This window comes from Alligator mississippiensis, chromosome 5, assembly GCF_030867095.1.
Source record: "Alligator mississippiensis isolate rAllMis1 chromosome 5, rAllMis1, whole genome shotgun sequence".
Taxonomy (NCBI): Eukaryota; Metazoa; Chordata; order Crocodylia; family Alligatoridae; genus Alligator; species Alligator mississippiensis.
Window position 1 is genome coordinate 26267186 of NC_081828.1, and position 20254 is coordinate 26287439.

Sequence of the window (20254 nt, forward strand, 5' to 3'; positions counted from 1 at the left end):
AGGATGATGTTCATAAGTGGGAATATGAGAGAGAGCCTGTCACCTGCAACATAGATTTTTTTTTTAAATAGAGAGGAAACACCCCAACTCCTTGCCCCTGTCTTCTGGATCTATACCGGCATTATTGGAACACACTTTCTGAAATAACAACAGCCTGGATCCAGCCACTGGAGAGAGGGGAATTGGGATATACATAAATTCCCACTGGCTTCCATAAAAAGTCCATCCTGAAAAAGACCCATAAAATTAAGCTATCATGCCTTTTCTAGTTCAGCGTGAACCTAGAACTATTTGGAGTTCGGAATAAACTATTGCTCTTCTTTCCAAGATCATAATTCTATAGTAACACGCTTCTACATTACTTGTGTCCCCAAATTTTATTGCTTGGAGAGGAGAGAGACCTGCATGTTCTTTTCATCATGAACTTCCCACCATAAAAACCTACAACATATTCTTTGGTATCAGTCTTACAGACTGTTAGCCTCATAATCCTATAATAAATTAACATTAGAGCTACAAAAACTTTTCAGATACCTATATACATGCACTTATGCTGCATAATGTTGTTCCTTCTGAACAAAGTTGCTTCTAATATTATTTATTTTTAAATAATGTTAATTTCAGCCTAAGAAACGAGAAACAACAGCTTTGTTGAATAAAATGATCTTCATTTTCTTGGAGTTACTGAAATTAAAACCATGAGTTTCTACAGTTGGAAAAAAACATCCACAGTTAAAATGTTTGAAGCCCATCAATCTCCTTAACCACACAGCTAATGTGTTCCTTCTGTTTTCTTTGAATGAAATCACCATGAGTGGTTAGATGTTGATTTAACATAAAACAAATGGAAATGGGTGTTTCCTTAGTCATGTGTAGAATTTATTTTTAAAAACAATTAGCAAGTATTATGAGTAAGTCAATGATTTTGTAATTTCTTAATAATAATATAGATTATGAGTCGTTAAAATTGATTAGTGTAGTAAGCTGTATGTATAATGCAAATTCACACTGCATTTTACTTGACAGAAACAGCTGCAGAATTTTCTTATTTTATTAATGGATCCTATTTTTTTCCAGTGACATTCAACACAATTATATGGTTAAAAATTGGCAACTGTCAAGATATATTTCCGAAGTTTTAAGATAACTCATGTTTCTTATTGTGGGCTAAATCCTGTTCTCCTTATGTATATAAAGCTCTTTGATTAACCTACAGGAAAGGCAAGTAATATTTGGCCTATTTTGTCATTTAGTATTGTGTTGAAATTGGGAAGTCACTTATGATTTGTGACTTTTCTGTGTGCAAACTAAATTTTGTTTTAATGCTACACAAGAACTGGTGCCAATTTTAGACAGATTAATACACTACAGATATACAAGGCCTTCCAATAGTCTTTGCTTGTATTATGACTAATTACATGTTCATTGACATATTATTCACAGGAGTATGTGGAATGGGAAAAAGTCAGTTGCTAACATTAAAAATGCAATCACTTCTACATGTAAGAGAGACAAAAGTGGATGCATAAAATTTGTGTAAACTTTTTTCTTATGGGAAAATAATACTTGGGACAATACTGAACTATCAAGATATTTTAAGGCAGACAAGGTTCCTTGGGTGAATTTGATATCTTTTATTAGACCAACCCAAATGGTTGAAGAATAGTTATTAAGCAAGCTTTCGGGTTCAAAAACCCTTCGTCAGGCTAATGAAGCTGCAGCAGTTGCTGTGTGCTCTTCCTGGATGCACACAGCAACTGCTGCAGCTTCCTTAGCCTGACGAAGGGTTTTTGAACCCGAAAGCTTGCTTAATAACTATTCTCCAACCATTTGGGTTGGTCTAATAAAAGATATCAAATTCACCCAAGGAACCTTGTCTGCCTATATCCTTAGACCAACACGGCTACAACCTAAACCCCTGCAAGATATTTTAATGTTTTTTTAAAAATCTTTCATGAACAGCTGTACATACAGCACTGTTTTATGGTAGAAAACTCTAGTACAGTCACCACGATTGCAAGGCTATAACTGGCAGCATAATTTGACCCATTTTGTCTGATCTTTGTAATCATTTTGAAATGTACTCTCTCCAAGTGCACAGCTGAAAGTGAAATCTATTTCAAGTGTTGTCATTCACTCTTCCACCAGAAACAGTAAACAGCCTCCAATTCCTTGCGATTCATATCAATAAGCCATAAAAATTTGTTTTAGTTTTCAAGGGTCTTATTCTACAGGGCCACCATATCAATACGTTCCACTGATCTGGCAAGTATTGCATGCATAGCGAGCATACTAAAACATCACAAAGCCTAATATTAAAAGCATTGTGTTAGGGAAAGTATTTTTTTTAATGAAATTTTTTTTTTGTTGGGATTTAAATATTTCTTGCAGTATTTTCAAAATAGATATTTTGCCATATTGTGCGGGTCCATTATAATGATTATAAACAAAAGAGAATCAAGTCTATTTCCACTTTCTGGAGTTCATGTAGAATGAAATGCATGTATTTAGACAAGCTGAACAAAACACAAAAGGTGAAAAGCTTTAGTGGTGAAATTAAAATTATTGGTGAAATGAAAATAATGAAGGATATTATTAGTAGGCAGTTCATTTTAGGTATTATTTTTGTGTGACAGTTCTGTTATTTTTTTGTAATTTTACTTATACATAACACAATGTATTTCTATGTTGTAATCCACCAATTTCTTACTTGGAGATTTATTTACAAAAATTACCAGCTGTAATTTTAAGTGTACTTTTGATATACCCCATCATAAGCAGAAATATTATTTATAAAATAGCTCATTATAAATGTTAGCAACTATGCTTCAAGGACTGTGAGATCAGGCGCCTGCTCTTGCAAAAGATTTATTAGAAATCAGTGAGAGTTTTGCCTGTGTAAGAAGTGTAGGATGGAGTTCAAAATATGCTACGGTTATATATTTGTGTATGTTTGAAGACGTGTGTAGAGTTGTGTAAAGTAAAAATTAAACGCTGAATAATAATAATGTGCTCCCGTGGAGGCAATATGCCTTTCTGTCAGTTATTCTTATCATCTTAATCAGAACTTAATCAGAATTAAGAAACCCAAAATGGAAGCATGCGTTTCAAAACAAATGCTGAAAGGTCTCCATCGCATTTGTACCAGTTGTTACAGTTTTAGTAAGACTACACATTTCTGCATGTAGGAAAAAACTTAATTCCTCTATATTTTTAATGAAGTGGGGGTGGCATACCCAGACCTATAATTCAGTCTAGGTGGGTAAATCTTCACTGACTTCAGCAAATATTAGAGCCCAGCTCTCCTCAATTTTTACCCGGGTAAAACTGTTCTGAAGGCAGTTATTACTGTAGAAAATTATATCCCCCCCCCCTTCTATCCTTCTTATTATCTGTTTGAAAGCTGTTCCCATCATAAGCAGGGGAAGGCTGCCCATTACTCAGTTTCTCTCCTTTTTTATCTGCAGTTGAATTTAGTTTAGAAAAGCTAGGCTGTAAATATTAAATATACATTCAACATGTCAAATGATTTAACTGATAAACATGTGCATATTTAATATACTTATTTGTATGGACATTTGCTTCAGGTATTTAAAGATAACATTTTAATAAAGAAACAATATATGGGAAAACAGTGAACTAACTATACACAAAAGGCTTGCATATACACAAAATAAAATTAAATAAAGGAAACCTCCATCCTGTTAATTTCTTCCAGTTATAGTGAGCAGAACTTGACTAGGTTTTTACTTTCATGTATATCGTATGTACAAACATTTCAGGCAGAAATGTGGGCCTCAATCCCTTCTGTACTATGAGTTTGGCTTTCAGCCAGTTTGCAGACTTAAAGCAGCCTAACTGGCCACAGGAAGATCTGACTCCCCCCACAGTGTGCAGGGAATCCTTCGTTGGCATGCAGCCACCATAACTGCTCCTTTGCTGCTGGCTTCCTAGCCCTAGCACAAGGGAAAACCAGTGGAAAGTGGCCCTGATTAAGGCATCCCCAAGTCTAACTAAATCTTGTATGCCATTCATTGGTGTTTAACAAACAACCCTGAGCCAGCTCCACCAGTCTTGCCACCTTCTTTACAGACTGGAGAATTTGGCCTCTGATTTTCAGGATTAGATGACCTTTCAAGTATGCCCGACTGCTTAATTCATGTTCAAATGTGTGTGCATACATTTGTATGTAGACAAGTCAGAAATATGGTTACCACAACGAAAGCTTAGGCAGTTGAATAAAAGGTAAATTATTGCTGCTGACAACCCTATTTCTGAATACAGAGGCAATGATTCCTTCTTATGGTGTGGTATGTCCTATTTGAGCTGATTTGCCAGTATATTTGGGGCCTGTATGATGTAAAGGGGGACTCGGTGGTGGTGGAGGGCCAGGGGGGTGGCCTTGATGCCTGTGCTGCAGCAGGGAAGAGGAGGAATGGTTGCAGAAAGGGCAGTGATTGGGGCATATTTGTGCTACATCAACCCTTGGCTGTACTGTTGCTTCCGTGTGGCCTTGCAGACTGGCATTAATTTAGAGCATCCCGTAGCTTTTATAGCGCAGCACCAGAGAACAGACCTGATCATGGACCTGCAAATGTGAGCTGGAAGGTACCTTTGCCACGGCTATCTTGACTTTGGCTCTGTGCCACGGGGACATCCTGTTTCCTGTCCCTCCAGTTCTCGTTAATGAACAACCCCATTCTGATGCATGGGAGTGCTCTCTCTCTCACCCCAAGGATTTGGGTGTTTTAAAAATCTACATTTTGAAAGCCCAGCCCCCCTTCTTTGGGGTTGTGCAACCTCCCCTCCCCGCTTGCATCTGGAAGGGGAAAAAAAGGCACGCTACTGAAAGCACAGAAGCATGAGGCTGCACATCACATGGATGAAGTCAGTTCAGTAGCTTCCTCTAAATCAGCACTTCTCAACCCATGGGTTGTGACCCAAGGGCATTCATACACTTGCACTGGGAAGCGGGGTGCTTTAATTAGAGTGGCTCCAAGAACTGTTCTAATTAAAGCATCCAGAGTGTCATGTGTATCAGCATCCCTGTGCTGAAAAATGGTGGTGGAGGTGCTCTAACTACAGCTCGTTGAATGAGTTTTAGTTAAAATGCCCCTGCCACCATTTTTCAGCGCGGGGACCCTTGTGCACGTGATGCTGGAGTCTGCTGGGTAAGCACCATGCTCCAGCCATGCGCTGTCATCACAGTGAGTCAGAGCAGCCTCAATGTATGTGTACAGGGGCCCCAAAAGTGGATCTCAAGAATATATGAAAGAGTCACAGACAAACTTAAAAAATGGATCAGCAAACTTTAGAAATGGATTCTCCTTTAAAGGAGAAAAACATGGGAAACAGTGGCTTTTTCCTTGCAGGTTGGTGGAGTTCCAGCTTGCTTGGGCCCCATGCCCCCACCCCATGCACTGGGGGCAGTGTGTCATGGGTGAGGGACACTGGGTTGGGACTGGCCATCAATGCTTACAAATGAGTCCTGGTACTAAAAAGGTTGAGAACCCGTGCTGTAAATGGTTCTGCAGCACAGGTCCCCTGCCCGAAGGTGCTTTCCTGACCCTACCTCCTTGCTGTGGCTTGCTGCCTCCGACTGCTTGACATGGGTGACCCGGGAGGGGGGAGGAAATGTGCTCAGTGGGCAAGAGCAAAGCCATTTCAATGCAAGGAAATGAAGGAAACAGACCTCGAGAGCCCTGAAGGCATCGGGGAGCTTTCTTTTGCTTCCTTTGAGCCGCTCTGGGGCTCGGGACGCTCGGGCCGGGGTGGGGCGAGCAGGGCAGGCTTGTCTGCTGCTCAACTTTCGGCCCAAGAAGCGGGCGAGCTCTGCACCCAGGGCACGGTTCCGGCCCGGGCCCGGCGCAGCACAAAGGGGAGACTCGGAGGAAAGTTTCAGGGGCCTGAAGCTCGCTGCTGCCCCTGTGCAAGCGCGCGCTGGAAGCCGGCAGCCGGCACGGGGGAGCCGAGGAGACGCCTGCCGCTCTGCGGCGTCGCGCTCGGCTCCGGCTCCAGCCCCCGCCGAGGCCGGGCGAAGCTCAGCTCAGCTCAGCTCAGCTCCGCGGGCAGAGTCCATGGAGTCCCCATTGCCACCCCCCAAGAGCAGGGCAGCGGCAGCGGCTCAAACGGAGCGGAAAATGGGCAGCGGTGGCAGGGAGAGCCCCAGATTATCTGCTTCGCGTTTTGCATTTAGCTGCCTCTAATCTCCTTTTCTTTGCCTGAGCCCCCAGCCGGAGGGTAGGGGGGAGCGCCGGTGCGGCTCCCCGGGGGACAGTGTTGATACGATTAGCCGAGCCCGGGGGTGGAGATTGGAGGAGGCGGCGGCGGCGGCTGGAGGTGACTCCGGTTCAGCGCCGGTGGAGAGTCCGTGTCAGGACTTCGCCATCCCCAGCCACACGCCGAGAGGTGCATGAGCGAAAAAGGAGGCTGCGATACAATTCATTGGGATTTTTTCCCCCTCCGTGTGTATATTGCGTTGTTTCCCCCGCCGCCCTCCCCATTGCTGCGTGCGTGACTCGCCGGGCGCCGGGCTCCGGCCGCTCCCGGGGCAGCAGCGGCGGCGGCAGCTTGCAGGCGAGGAGGGGCCGGAGCGGGACCGTGCCAGAGGCCAGAGTGTCAGCCCGGGAGATGTGAGCGGCAGAGCCCGGAGAAGGGCGCTCCCCGGCGCTGCAGCCCAGCCCAGCCCGTGCCCGCTGCTCCCGGCGCCGGCGCCGTCCTTCCCCGGCTCGCAGCCGCTGCCTACAAAGGACTCGGCGGCGGCGGCTCCCCCCTTTCCTTCGTGCCGGCGCTGCTTGCGGGGAGGGGGGGGCGGCTATTGTACACCTCGGCTCCGGAGCGGAGCGCTGGAAACTGCAGGGAAATGTTGACTTAAGCCTCGGAAAGGCTCGCGGAGGAGGAGCAGCCGCCTCGTCCCAGCTCGGCGTGCCCGCGCCCAGGCCGGGGCAGCCCGCTGGGCAGAGCGCGTCCGGCCCGGCCCGGCGCGGCGCGGAGCGGAGCCCGGCACCGAGGTAAGGGCAGCACCGCGCGACGACGACCTGTTTGCTGCTCGCGCCGTGGAGCCATTGCCGGGGAGGAGGGGCGGGGGGGGAGCACCGCATGCCCCGGCCCCTGCACCGCCGCCTCGCGCCCGGGGCCGGCCTTGTCCCCGAGGACAGGACAGGACGGGACGGGACGGGACGGGAGGGGAGGCCTGCGGGCGGGCCGGCGGCGCAGGTGACCGCGAGATGCAGCGGGCGGCGGGGCGCGGAGGTGGGGGGGACCTCGGCCTGTGTAACTTTGCGTCCGAGCTGCGCTCTGCCGGGCCCGCCGGGGTGAGAGGCTCCTGCCAGGCGCCCCCTGAAAGGGGCCGGGCTGAGCAGCTCCTCCGAGGGGGCCCGGACGGCTGGAAGTCGCAGCAGGAGCCATATGGTTCCCGTTAGCACAGCAAAGCAGCCCTTTCTCTCCTCGGTCTCTGCTTTGCTCCGGCATTCTTTCCTGCGCACGGAGCCGCTCCGCCTTGCGCGCTCGCCCTCCCTCCTCCTCCTCCTCCTCCTCCCTCCTCCCCGGGCTCAGAGTAGTGCCTTGACGTGGTTAGTTCATTCATTTGCCTGCGTGTGTGTGAGTGTGTGTGTGTGTGTGTGAGTGTGTGTGTGGGTGCGCGGAACAGGCCCCGCCAAGTCTGATCTCTGCCGAACTCCAGTTGCACAACGAGGAAAGTTGCATCCGTTTAGTAAATAATTACCTGTTGCAGATTGATTATAACAACTCCTCCTCCGGCCTCCCGAAGAGCCAGATCAACCAGCTCTTAGCCAGAGACATGCAGAATGCTCCCCAGTTGTGGAATAAGGAGGGCTTTTGATTTGTACTTGTAGAAAGCTGGGGCCATCTGGAGACGGGAAACAAAGTAAGTGCAGCAGGGAGGGGGGTGGGGGCGCACCTCGACTGTTTGGGGCTCAGGAGTCACTGTCGTCTTGGGAGCCTGCCTCGGAGAGAGTGGGGTTTGGAGGCGGTTTGGCAGGAAGGACGTGGGTATCTGCTGGGGTTCAGGTGTGTCTTTCTTGCATAGAAATGTCCTGGTGCACGATGGAATTCAGCAGAACAAATGTGCCGTTGTTTGGTTTCTTCAGACACTCTGATTCCCTCCTTTTGTTACTTGCCACTAAAAGAGGTGCCATTTCACATCATTCTGCACAAATTGTTTGAATTAATGCAAGTGTGAATTCTTACCGTTTGAAGGGGGCGATTAGCATATCAAAGGTTTCTTAGCTCCAGCTCAATTGAGAAAACTTCAGCTTCTCTTCCATTTGCTTCCAAGCAGAGGCCCAAAGGGCAGTGGGAATTGTAAAGGGGTAAAATGGGGAGGTGGATTTGGGTTATGTTTCTGAACTTTTACTGTTTTGTAATTATGCGAGTGAAAAACATTGTCTGTTTGCTGCAGAGCCCTTGCAAGCGGTCAGACAATTATTTTCTATTGATTAATGGTTTGTTCCAAGAAAAAGTGTGACCTTTTATGACAGCCACTGTTGCATAGCTTCTGGTGTCCCCTGTCTGTTAGTGGGATTTAGAAAGCCTTTTCTACTGGACTCATGCTTTGGGTATGGCCTACACATTATTGCATTAGGGGGTCTGAATAGGAAAGAACTCCTAATTACCTCAGAAAACAAATGAAATCTTGAAATGAAAAACCTTTAAAATCCAAACCTTTGAAGCAAACATACTTTTGTCCCTAGACAAGGATAAAAGAAAACATTTCATATAGAATTTCTACCCCCCCCACACACATTCATTGCTCCACTCATATGTTTCAGTTTAATTTATATTCTGAGTAATGTGGGATATAAAAACTTGATGTGATCTGATTTAATGGGATATGTTTGGATTATTAAAAAACAAAGTTATGTTGCTGTTAGTATTTGTGCTGTAATACATATGCTTAAAATAGCAAGGACAGGCTGTGCCGGTCTTGTAGTAGAATATTTATCATCCAAGTTGGTTTACATGACTGTCATATTTACACAATTTTTGATTCATTGGATACTGTTGTTTTCCTGTGTTTGCAAAGAGATACGACTTGGTCTACCCTTTCATTATCTTTAAAAATCAATATTCATAATATGGGAAACCAAGGGCCAAGCAAAATGCAGTTATCCTTCAATAAGTTGGGCGCTTTTCCAGAGAGTAGATGGTTCTGGGGGAATGTATTCTGTTCTCTTATCTCTGGCAAAAAATAACTTTCCATCTCCCAAATCTCTTAGCTGAATAAAATATCTAGTTTACATAAAAAAAAATGAATTTCAGTGTTTCATAGGTACATTGGTTCTTTACATCAGTTAGTTTTCTCTTTGGTTTGTTGATCAAGAACTATTACTTTCATTTTAATAAAGAAACTGAACTTCATGGTAAAACAGTCTCAACACAAACTGTAGTCCATTTAATAATTTATTTAGACCATTCATATCCCCAAACAAAGAACATCTCAGTGTTTAGTAGACAGAAGAGTTTAGAGGTCCTACAATTGTGTTACTACTTTGAAGTAATTTTCAGCAGTTTATTTACCTAATGCCTTCAGCTGTCTAAAGCAGTATCTTGTGGTGGTATAAAAGGAACATATTGATGTAATTGCCATTATCACACTTAGGTTGCTGTTAACTAGTCTGCTTTGAATGCAGAGTGCTATAAAGAAAGTATTATTCTTTGGGCTATTAGGGATAATCTAAAAATTGTCTTTGAAAAGGTTGCACTTCAGTTTATATGATGGCAACCCCAAATTTAATGAATCTCTAACGGTATAAAATGCCGTGGAAAGAAGATTTTCAACATTCAGATGACAAAATTGGACCACTTAGAGAAGAAATTAATGTACTGCAGCAGCACTTCAGCTGCCATTTTCAATCACTGTGGGTTACTATGTGTTGGCAAGAGAAAAGGAACCTAGACATTCAGATAGCTTTGGGAGCTGCCATTTGGGGAAATCAGGATATTGAATCATGTGGGGTAGAACAAACCAATTACTTCAGGTTTTGACTTGAGAATTTCCAGTAAACCTTTTTTTCTGGCTTTTGGTTCCCCTGCTCATTAATAAGCCAACATCAAAGCAAGCAACCAAACTTCCAAATGTTATAAGAAACTAATGCAAAGATACAGATCTCCATGTAGTCTTGCAGATCTTAATTTAAGACAAGCAGTTGGAGTTTTTATTGCAGCAATTTTCACAATCAGCAGAGACATTAACACTAGGCTTCTGGGTGTTTCCTTCCTTAAAATGAGCAAGAGGAGAGCTTTAAAAACTGAAGTTTGCTTAGTAGTTAGTCCTTATTTGATCACTTCAGAAGCTTGCCCCATGTTTTATTTATTTCATTGCTTTTAATGCTTTAAATCAGGAGAAGGGGTACTCAGAAGTAATTTTTAGATTGGTAAGAAAATAATGAAAGTAAAAGAATGAAGGTGGCACAGTTTTAAAAGTTTATGTAGGGTTTTTTTAATTATTTTTAATAATACAAATACTAACATTTGATTTTGTTTCTAAACAAGTCTTCTATTAACATGAATTTTTGACTGTGGTTTAGGCATGCAGTTGGTACAATGAAAGGGGTACCCCACAAAAATCCTTGCCTTATACATATTTTCAAGACCATCGCGGTTACATCACTCCAACCATGGCTGTTTTTTTTAATTAAATAATTTCAAACAAAGGAATATTTAGTAGTAGGAACTGATTAATGTATTATAAATTATTTGACAGGTTTCAGTCTTTTTAGTTAAATATTTTAGAAAGATAATGCCATATTTGGGCAAACGTTGCAAATAAAACTTTAAAAAACATTTTTTATTTTATGAAGTCTAGCATAAGTTGGCAATTCTAACAGTGCATATCCAATATAGGTGCAGTACAGGGATATTTACATAATATTCTGTTTAGGGGAAAAAACAGAATTAGAAACAGATCATCATAGTATTTTGGCAAGCTTGACCTGAAAAGCTTATTGGATACTTGTATAATTATTTGTTAGTCATTGCTCCTATTACTTCCATTGAGTCTGTTCACTTTAGTTTAGAAAACAATATTGTTGATGTTTCATAAAACATATCTTGCTGAACTTAGTGTATTTCCTGATAAAGACACTTTTACCAATAAACACTAAAGATATTTTTATATTAAAAATGCAATATATTTTCCATGAGCTGTGGTATTTCCATTGGGAAGTATGCGGGTGACGGATGATACAAGAACCTGAAGTAGCAATTAATGATTTTACCAGGTGAAGTGCAAAAGAAGAAGTTAAACTGTCTGGCGTAAAATTGAAATCATATTCATGCATAGGTAGACAAGTAGTCAGTTATAAAGCAACATGCTTTAGAGCAAACAGTCCAATTACAATCAGTCACATAACATGTTAAAGAGTTGTTTTTTAGATATTTTTGGAAGACTGATATTGATTAAATTTATGATGTGAAAAAGTTTGGGATTGCAAGATATACAGCTTCTCAAGTATTTATGCATAGCTTTTAACCTTAAAGCTAATGTCCTGTCCCATTTCCCCCCCCCCTTCCCCCCCAAATCCTTCCATTTGTAATAACCAAAAGATCTGAACTGTCTTTGAATTGTAACTGGATGTCAGAATAACTAGTGGGGGGGTGTGGAGGGGGAACCGTTTTAAGACATTTTTTACTACTCTTAATAGCGATGTTCATATTTAAATAGTTTTGAAAGATAGATATATTTGCGTTCCAGCAAGATTTAAAGCAAGAGTAGTAGGATAGCGATAGTGTTGTGCATTAGAAAACATCACACATGGGAAAGAAATGTTTTTTTTTTCTTCGGTGAACATGCTACTTTCAATTTAAGCATCTTCACTAAAAAGATTAGTTCAAAATTGTCCCTCTTAAAGCCCTGTTCAATAACCATATTTTCTTAACATGCATACATTTTCATCCATAAGTGTATGAAATTTACAGGTTTCTAAAATTTGGGTTTGAAGTGTGTGTACTGCTTATTACTAGTGAGTTAAGTTATAAAAATGATGCAACTTAATGGCTATTAAAACCACAACACTCTTAAGATACAACTGATAATTTTAAACCAGTAATTGATTCTTAAAGAAAAGGGTCCTTGATCTGATTCTGAATTATAGCATTGCCCAGGTAATGACTCATTTTATTAAATTGAGTACTTTTATGAGACTTGGAAGGAATATATAATTTGCATATGTTATGATTTCTTTCGTTTTTGACTTTCATTGGGTATTATTGCTACTATTGAATTGACGCTAGCCTGTTATTTGCCAAAAATTATTTTGAAAAGCATAATAATCAAAACCATTGCATACTGACTGAAACAAACACAATGCTTAACACCTGCAGGTAAAGTGCAGCCTACAGCAAAATGCTATTGATTGCTTTTGTGGCACAAAGCAAGCTTAAATACAATTTGTTTAATTACAACAAAAAAAGTAGTTTTATGAAGTAATATACTTCATCTTTCTAGAAGATTTTATGTGTTGTGTGCTGGTAAGTAAAATCCCATCACAGTTGTATAAATTTGTTCAATTACCAGAGTAGCTAAGAGAAAAAAAAATCAATTTACACTGCAAAGCACCAGAAATGAGTTTACCTTGGTTAGTAGGAACTTGCCAGCAGTGTCTAAATTGGTTAATATTATCAAAAGTTTGCATATTTCTTGTACAGTGAGAAGAATATTGACTGTTCTGCACATGATCTGTTATTTGGTTATTTCTTTGAATGGTGTATTCATTTTTATTTTTATTCCTACAATAGAAGTTATAGATAAGTCAAAAGATCTAACAATAACTTTATGAAATAGATTAAATTAATACTATTTGCTAAAGAAATCATATTTTCTTTAGATAAGTGATCAAAACTATTTTTTTCCACTGTCTAGCTTGTTGTACTTGTAACGGACAAATGTAAATACCATGGCAGATATTTCAGACTGAAATAAAAAGAGATAAAATGTAATTACTTTTCAGAGTGGCCCTGGTTGTGTCCTTTTTCTCATCTGTATTATATTACCCAAAACCCCCTCCCTTTACTCATCTTCTCAGAATAAAATAGCCGCTGGTACTTTTTAGTACACAAATATTTTTCTCAATATTTAGTGACTCAAGTATTTATCTTTAGCCTTTTCATGTAAACTATATAATTTGAATTTTTGTACCTGCAATTCTAGTGGAAGCCAGGCTACCTTGTGCTTAACTGAACTCCTGCTGGACTATGCTTCTGCATTTTTCCTGATCAAATCACAACTTGCTTTGTTCAGTCACCAAACTAACTTTGCTACAAGGGCAGGCAAAACAAGTTACAATGAGTCAACCATCTGGCAGTCACAAAGTCAGCTCACTGGAACTTGTGAGAGAAACTGGTTGAAAAGAGAGGAGAAATGTCACTTTAAATAGAGATGTTTAAAACAGACTTCTGCTAAAGGGTAATATTTAGGTCTGTTTTAGCTGGATGTAATGTCTCCCTCTACAGAGCACAGCATTAATCACCGTCTGACAAGGGAACTTGCTAAAGAAAATGGGGCCTCTCTTGGTCTTGTCATTGATTTTTCTAATCTGTGAGGAGTACATTACAAACATTAACATTCACACAAAGGGATTAAGTCTCAATAGCTGTATTTCAGGGCTAAAAGCATCTACTTTCAAAGAAATCTGTTGAAAACCCAGAAGACTTCAGGGGCCCCTTATGTAGATGATGATTTAAAATATTCTATTTTAAATAATGTAGCTGTGAATTTTTTCTTGTCCTAGGGATTCTTATCTATGTACCATTTTATCATGTCAACATGGCAGAACCTAAGTCCATCTCTGCTCTGTTCGCTGACTCATAAGTTGCTCCAAAAAAAATGTTCTTTTTATTTTAACTGCATTTTTAAACAGGTGTAGCACCGACACATCTTTCCTTTGCTGATGTGGTGGTATGCGAAGGAAAGACATAATGCAAGGTGATTTTTATATCAAATGCTGTCTGATTCTTCTTAAGGTATATTTACATTTTATGTATTACTTAATATTATATAATTAACTCCAATGTTTAGTTAAATTACAAGGAGGGGTAGTAGTTTTTCTTAAGAGATTTGCATTTGGCTATCACAAGGACTAGTTTTTAAATCTTGACTTCAGATGCTGTACAAGGCATACTGTTTTGTTACTGGATTCAGGCATTATATCATCTGTAGTAAAGATGGGAAATGAACAAAGCTATTCCGTTATTTGTTTTTGGTTTTGTTTTAAAGGAAAGCACTACAGGATAACTAAACACCCAGTTTCTGTACAATCTGTAGAGATTTTTGAGTATAAAATTAGATCTTTGCATACATGTTTTTCAGCTCCTCTAGTATCAGTAATATGGTGTCAGAGCAAATTTACTTTTTGTAATCTGTGCTACCTATTTGGTTGCTTTTAGACATGATAACATCCTCAGGCTTTCATTTAGCCAGGTCTCCTCCTTTCTTTGAGCTGTACTTTGTGTCCTCTGTTAGTATTTTCATATCAATCAACACCTCAAACTGATTATTGCTCTGAATCCAGATGACAGAATAATCTAACACCCATTACTGTCAAAAATTGTTCCTGGCAGCTGGGGAGGGGGCAATTGACCTTGTTTTAGATTCTAATTCTTGCTTTGTTGTTGATGGAGCCTCGTGTGCATTGCAGTGGTCTTACTCTTGAAATTAGTGCTGCGGTGTTGAGGGGGAGATGGTATACTCTAAGAGGAACTTTAACATTTTATCTTTTTTACCAGTCTTTTACAATATTTGCTTGGCATCAAAAGGTAACGCATTATGGTATACCATGTCGTTAGTCTGTCTACCATTTTGAGCATCATTTCCATATCAGTTCTGTAGCAGTGGTCAGTATCAATTCTGAATAAAGAGAATTTTTTAAAAAAATGCAAGAAATAGTTTTGTTGATTTGCAGTTTTTTTTGGCAAATAAATGGCTTCAGTTTGTGTGTGAAAACATGATTGTACTGATTTGACTCAGATGTTGTCTTACTCATTTTACCATCTTATCAGTTAGAGCCAAACTTTTTTTTTTCCTGTTTGAACTGATTGAATAGAAAGCTGAGTTCAGAACATAAGGGATGACATGGCTCTTAGGTCTGAATAAATAAAATGGCTCCTAAAATATCGCTTCACAGGTATTTTGTATGGTAGGTTTTACATTTAAGCATTGGAAGATTGAAGGTATTGGTTTGTAGATGTGATATGGTCCATTTTAACTAAATTGCACCTTGTCTGGTAAGGGTGCTTCTTCTCTCATGTATACCAAAGTAAATCTGAAGCAAATGGTCTTGTTTTGAAATCAGTGAGTCTACAACGGTGTAAAATTGATGGGAGAGGAGAAGCTGGTCCTAATGTTCTGGTGCATTAGTAGCCAGCCGTGTTCAACTGAGAAAAGCGAAGAGTTGGGAATAGCTTAGTGAGGGAAGATGGGAGAGTGACAAGACAAAACTATTTGAGAGGGAAACAAAATGTCCTTTCTCCTTGCCCTTTCCCATGAACAGTAATCTCATACAGTCATTGACAAGATCATCTCTTCAAGTAGTTACTTTTTCCCCACTTTGCCCTACTAGGTCAGTCTTACCCATTTCAGGAGTTACATGATAGTACCTGGTAATTGCAAGCTGTGGATCTAGCTAATGACTTGCAGGAGAAAAGAGCTCAGCACCTGCCAGCCATTGTCCACAAGTGAATTCCCCAAATTTGCCTTATAGTTATCTGGTGTAAATGTTATACACTTACTAGAATATCATTTAAATGTGGTGTTTAAAAAAAATAATATTGTCTATAGTTTTTTTAATACAACCTGACATTGAAACCATTGCAGGTTATATTTTTAGTAGAAAGACAAATCCCTTTAGGACCAAATCTTTCAGTTTTTAATAACCCTTTAATAGTCCTCCTGCAGGAGTAAGGCAAGTAGGATTTGACACTTGAAAGAAAGATTCAACCACTCACTACAGAAAATAAATGAACATTACTGCCACCCTTATTTTCCCAGTTTTTTGAGACCTGAGGACTGGAGGCCAGGTAGGACAACTGTTTAATTTTTGTCTTCTAACCAATGGTTTTGTATAATGAAGCCCTAAGCCATTCTTGTTGAAGTGATTTTTATCAAGAAAGTTCGTGCTTTGTACATTATGAAGAACAAACTAAAGATTTTTCAAGAGGAAGAAGATGCCTGTTGGAAGTCGAGCAGTCTAGTCTGCCTGCAACTGAATGAAAACCGGATATGAAAAATGTACATTTTATCCAAATGGCTGTAAACTTAAATTTTTAACAGTAGCTACTCTGCCGTATTTGTGTTAAGCTTAATTGATTATAAACTGCAGGGGAAATATAACCCAAGGTGGTTTAGGGGCTTATCTTCAATAGTAAATAGAGACACAGTGCTGCGGTCTGTTTGTTTTTAGGTTAGGGAAATGTATCAGATAGGGTGGATGTGTCGTTTTGTTTTGGGTGATCTAATATTTCAGGTTGGCTCCCTGTAAGCGGGGCAATGTTTTTTCTTCCCCTGAAAGAATTTAGATGACTTCAAAAAGGATGCCTGTGTATCTTCATATGTAAAAGGTTAAAGCACCGTGCTAAATTTTTTTGAAGGACAGGAATAGGTGCAAGGAGCCAGTAGCAATTTTAAGGGTGTTGTTTGCAGTACTCTGCTTCAGAAAAGGCTATTTGGGGGGAATTTATTTAAAATGATGACTAGTTGTCTCTCTCTTTTTTGGTGCTGGCTATTACTAGCATTTTTCACATATTTTTGCTAGCTCTACTTATTACCTGCAGAGGGAGCTTGTATATGAGATAATCAGAGTAATCAAGACATTGAGGGCTGATATGTTTCCAGTAAATACAATTTCATTTCATTGAGTACTCTCTGTTACATTGAGGCAATACAGAAAAATGGTTGTAAGAAAGTTTGCTCAAGGGATTTTCCGTGACTAAACAATGAGAAAAATTTAGAAAGTCAAGCAACTAGCCTTTACACTAAAATTATTTCATATAGAAAGCCTGTTTATTTTCTTTATTTAAAACAAATATTGCAGGAAATGTATTTCTTCCATGGTGTGTGTACAGTCGGGCATTTTTGTTCTATACATAGTGGTCCCAAACAACTCTGGGAAGTGGAACACAATGAATCCATTAGTTGCATAAACTATCTCCTCTCTTCATACAAATATCCTGTGGGCATTAGGTAGATAATATAGTTATGTAAGGACTTCAGAAACTTTGTATGCAGTGTACAGTGTGCTAAACAGAAAGGAATAGTTAAATACTTAATATGTTTGTGTTAATGATAATGAGCTCTACATTGTGGATGTAAGGTTAACTCTTACATTTTACAAGAAAAATAAGGATTAATGAATTTATCAGTTTTACCTGCATTTAACCGACAAATGAGTGAGTGGAATGTAAACAAGACAACTAGCAGTAGTGTCCAAGATTAAGCTTTTTAGAAAATTGCTGACTGAAAAAATCAGTGAAACAGGAAATATTTGCGTTAAGCTTACTTTAAAATATGACTGTTTCAAGAAGCAGAATACTTGCATTTGAAACTTGTTTGTTTGTTTTTTAAATCTAGCAGAATGAACAAAATAATTCTGAAGTCTGCACTAACAAATTTGCTTTATAAGTTTGTGGGTGATGAAACTATTTGATCCTGCAAAAAGTTAAGACCTCTCTAGTGTAGAAAATAATTTATTTTTAATCCAGTGTAGCTTGCTGAGCAAGAAACATAATAGATGGTTTTAAAATAAATCCTGTGTTATTTAGTTCTGAAAATGGTGGCAGTTTTTTTTCATTTAAAATATTTTAGTAAGTTTGCAAGCTATTTTCAATGATAGTCTTATGCAGTAAAGCATTATGCATAGTTGCACGTTCCATAAAACAGAAACAGCACTCAATAACATGTTCATTTGTAATAAATTCTCCAGGAAAATTGGTTTGAGAGTGCATTTCTATTAGTTTATTACAGAGCCGTAAACTTAACATATATGTGCAACAGAAAGTAGTCTCATAGTCACATTTTGAGTTATTATTTTAAACACCCAGGAAGGGTTTACCATGTCTACAGCAGCACCATCTCTGTGCCGATTTATTATTTATACTGGCTAATCCTTGCTAATGTGAAAAGTCAGCTTGTTATTGTAACACCAAATGGCCCTCTAAGTAGGGAAACAGTTAAGTAGATCTCCTGTAATAGGTTGTTGTCTAATAAAGAGATTTATGGTATTGGCAAGGGCTATTGTATAGGTATTACCCTCTCACAGCATGATCATGTATTATCTTAACAACTCAGTGCCACATTTATGTTGAGCATTTTCATAACAGGGTAAGAATATTAGCCACAGCAATTACACTCCAATAGGATTATAATGGTAAGGCTTACAGAAAATATATAAATGCTGTCTTTTATAAAGATTTTGACAGGTACCGGGGTGGCAAAGTTGCATTCTTATTTGTTTGTGAAAATACTATTGTATAAACTGATGATGAAGAGGAAGAGGTTTCTTAAATTAATCTTACTGAGGAATAATAGGGAGGTGATGAACATAATCTTTTCTTGCACAGTGTTTTTTTTCCCTGTGAGGTAAGGATTGCTCAGAATTTCAGCCTAGTGAAGATTGTGCTATAAAATGCAATAAAAATCAGGAAGTGTGGGAATAATGCTGGTTGTGGGAGTAACATAGATTGGATTAAGTTCTACTCCTGGAGTTTTACATTTTTGAAGGTAAGACAATGTTTCTAAATGTTATATCAGAAGTTCTTTTTTATAAATCATACTTGCAGAAAAGAGTATTACTTTGTTTTAGCTTTAGTATGAAAAAGACCCCCTCTATACTTACGTTTTGTTAGGGTACGTCTGTGTGATGGCAAGTTAGTTATTTAGCTAGCACCCACCAGTTTTTCCAACTTGTTACAGGGTTAGATTGTATATTGAAATGCAACAACCATTACATGTTTAGCTTTTATTTATTTATTGTAACTGGCTATAGAAGTTATTTAAAAGAATAACAAAAATAAAAGACCATAATCTATAGCGTTTATATTATTTCTCCATACATGGATTTCTAGATTTCAAAACAAAAAAACCCTAAAACCGCTATACTCTTCTTCATAGAAAGAATAAGAGTAGGGAAACATTATCACACTTTTGAGAGGAAGCTATATGCCACACTTCATTCCATTTAATAAATTAATTATGTTATATTAAGATACTTCACATATTTTGTTCAGTCATTCCCCTGAAGTCCTCTACTATATTACCTGCATAAGAATAGAGAATTCAAAATGCTATAAATATAAATTTTACGTTGAGAGTTTGAAATGTAAATTAATGATAATAGAGCAAAGTCCTTAAGCATAGAAAGACCTCTATTTTCCTGAAACATATTTTAAGGAAGTAATTAGATCTTTCTACATTAAGGAAGGGTATGCATGGCTATTTTCATAGCTGAAAAGCCTTCCAACATTATATGTGTATATATTTGTGCATGAACACAGATGTTGTTGTTAAATGTGTAAGTGAATGAAATGAAATATTTGGCATTGGTTGTTGAGCTAGATAATTGTCAATATTTATATATTTTTTGAACTTCACAATTCATATTTCTGTCAAATGATTACAACTAAGTAGTGGAAAAATTATATGCAAGTTTCGACAAGATTTTCCTCCTTTTTTAGCATACACACGTGTAAACACACATGGTAGGAAATAATTAATGTGCAGTTCCCACTGTAGCTTAAACGTTGACATTCTTAGTGGATTATCACTTTTGTATCAAAGGGGGGTTAAAATTAATTATTGGAAGGATTCAAAGCTCAATTTTGTGTAAAAATTGTTTTGTCATTTGTGAGCTACATATATTGTCAGTAATTCCCATATCTCTTCTATTTATAACTTGAGCCAAAAGATCAAACAGCTATGTTTTCTTGGACCTTTATTATATAAAATGGGAATTAATACCTGAGAAATAACATTCACTTTTGAAGACACCTCAGTAAGTGTTTATGTTGACCTTTGAAACACAATAGTAATTTTATTTTAAGTAAAAAATAAAAAAAATACAAAAATACAAAAGGACAAATGGTATCCTCTGAACTGTGTAGTGCTCCCATTGTTTTAAGAGGGAGAGCAACTGTTTGCATTGTTGAGGACTGTATTTGGGCTATATGTATTTAACAAGAATGAAATGAAAAAGAAAAGCTTGTTTAAAATTTAAAACCTAAAATAAGTAGCGAGGGGAAAATATCA

General features: G+C 39.1%; 1 protein-coding gene across 10 annotated transcripts in view; it reads left to right on the top strand.

Annotated features, from left to right (window-relative positions):
- Window positions 1–20254, top strand: part of ADGRL2 (adhesion G protein-coupled receptor L2) — a 485613-nt gene that overhangs the window by 282613 nt on the left and 182746 nt on the right. The window contains exons 1-2 of one of the 10 annotated variants that reach the window (XM_059727992.1): window positions 6353–7010; window positions 7733–7885. The exons of 8 other annotated variants lie outside the window; for them this stretch is intronic. The gene's annotated coding sequence lies outside the window, so the exon portion shown is untranslated. Of the gene's footprint in view, window positions 1–6352; window positions 7011–7732; window positions 7886–20254 lie in introns of those variants that run through there. One more of the 10 variants, XM_019489069.2, reaches the window with a different exon arrangement.